The 2,075-nt window shown below is 40.9% G+C and overlaps 1 non-coding gene across 1 annotated transcript; it reads left to right on the forward strand.

Annotated features, from left to right (window-relative positions):
* Nucleotides 1-1,182: 1,182 nt before the first annotated feature.
* Nucleotides 1,183-1,290, forward strand: LOC130983357 (small nucleolar RNA R71). Its single transcript, XR_009087353.1, has one exon. It is a non-coding gene; the product is annotated as a small nucleolar RNA R71 (small nucleolar RNA).
* Nucleotides 1,291-2,075: the final 785 nt, after the last annotated feature.

Raw genomic sequence — 2,075 nt, forward strand, 5'->3', positions numbered from 1 at the left:
CCCTAAGTCACACAAGGCCTTTTTGAAGGTCATGGTGCCTATGGTATAAGGTATTGAAAACTTCCCAGGATCTTGTCTCTTTTGAGGTAATTTCTGCCTAGACAAGTCATCCAGTTCTTTGGTGAGCAAGGGAGGTTCATCTTCCCAAGTCTCATTTCCAAATAACTTGTCATTTAGCTTCATGATTGCTCCAAGGTATTTAGCAACTTGCTCTTCAGTGACATACTCATCATCTTCAGAGGAAGAATACTCATCAGAGCTCATGAAAGGCAGAAGTAAGTCCAATGGAATCTCTATGGTCTCATTTTGAGCCTCAGATTCGCATGGTTCCTCATTGGGGAACTCAGAGGAGATTGGTGCATGCCCATTGAGGTCGTCCTCATTGGCGTCCACCTCCTCTCTTTCCTCTCCATGTTCGGCCATGGTTATGGCTTTGCACTCTCCTTTTGGATTTTCTTCTGTATTACTTGGGAGAGTACTAGGAGGGAGTTCAGTAACTTTCTTGCTCAGCTGTCCCACTTGTGCTTCCAAATTCCTAATGGAAGACCTTGTTTCAGTCATGAAACTTTGAGAGGTTTTGATTAGATTAGAGATCATGGTTGCTAAGTCAGAGGGGTTCTGCTTAGAATTCCCTGTCTGTTGCTGAGAAGATGATGGAAAAGGTTTGCTATTGCTAAACCTGTTTCTTCCACCATTGTTGTTGTTGAAACCTTGTTGAGGTCTCTCTTGATTCTTCCATGAGAAATTTGGGTGATTTCTCCATGAAGAATTGTAGGTGTTTCCATAGGGTTCTCCTAGGTAATTCACCTCTTCCATTGAAGGGTTCTCAGGATCATAAGCTTCTTCCTCAGATGAAGCATCCTTAGTACTGCCAGGTGCATTTTGCATTCCAGACAGACCTTGAGAAATCAAATTGACTTGTTGAGTCAATATCTTGTTCTGAGCCAAAATGGCATTCAGAGCATCAATCTCAAGAACTCCTTTCTTCTGACTAGTCCCATTGTTCACAGGATTCCTTTCAGAAGTGTACATGAATTGGTTATTTGCAACCATTTCAATTAGCTCTTGAGCTTCTGTATGCGTCTTCTTCAAATGAAGAGATCCTCCAGCAGAGCTATCCAAAGACATCTTGGATAGTTCAGAGAGACCATCATAGAAAATACCTATGATGCTCCATTCAGAAAGCATGTCAGAAGGACATTTTCTGATTAATTGTTTGTATCTTTCCCAAGCTTCATAGAGGGATTCTCCATCCTTTTGTCTGAAGGTTTGGACTTCCACTCTAAGCTTACTCAATTTTTGAGGTGGAAAGAACTTTGCCAAGAAGGCATTGACTAGCTTTTCCCAAGAGTCCAGGCTATCTTTAGGTTGTGAGTCCAACCATATTCTAGCTCTGTCTCTTACAACAAAAGGGAATAGCATCAGTCTGTAGACCTCAGGGTCAACCCCATTAGTCTTGACTGTGTCACAGATTTGCAAGAACTCAGCTAAAAACTGATGAGGATCTTCCAATGGAAGTCCATGGAACTTGCAATTCTGTTGCATTAGAGAAACTAATTGAGGCTAAAGCTCAAAGTTGTTTGCTCTAATGGCAGGGATAGAGATGCTTCTCCCATAAAAGTCGGGAGTTGGTGCAGTAAAGTCACCCAGCACCTTCCTTGCATTGTTGGCATTGTTGTTGTTTTCGACTGCCATGGGTTCTTCTTGTTTAAAGATTTCTGTTAGGTCCTCTACAGAGAGTTGTGCCTTAGCTTCTCTTAGCTTTTGCTTCAAGGTCCTTTCATGTTCAGGATCAGCTTCAACAAGAATGCCTTTGTCTTTGTTCCTGCTCATATGAAAGAGAAGAGAACAAGAAAGTGTGGAATCCTCTATGTCACAGTATAGAGATTCCTAGAAGTGTCAGAGGAAAAGAAGAGTAGAAGACAGAAGTAGAAAATTCGAACTTATCAAAGGAGATGGAGTTCGAATTTTGCATTAAAGAATAGTATTAGTCCATAAATAGAAGGATGTGAGAAGGAGGGAAGTAATTTTCGAAAATTAAGTGAAAGATTTTGAAAACATTTTTGAAAAATATT

This window comes from Arachis stenosperma, chromosome 5 (genome assembly GCF_014773155.1).
Source record: "Arachis stenosperma cultivar V10309 chromosome 5, arast.V10309.gnm1.PFL2, whole genome shotgun sequence".
NCBI lineage: Eukaryota > Viridiplantae > Streptophyta > Magnoliopsida > Fabales > Fabaceae > Arachis > Arachis stenosperma.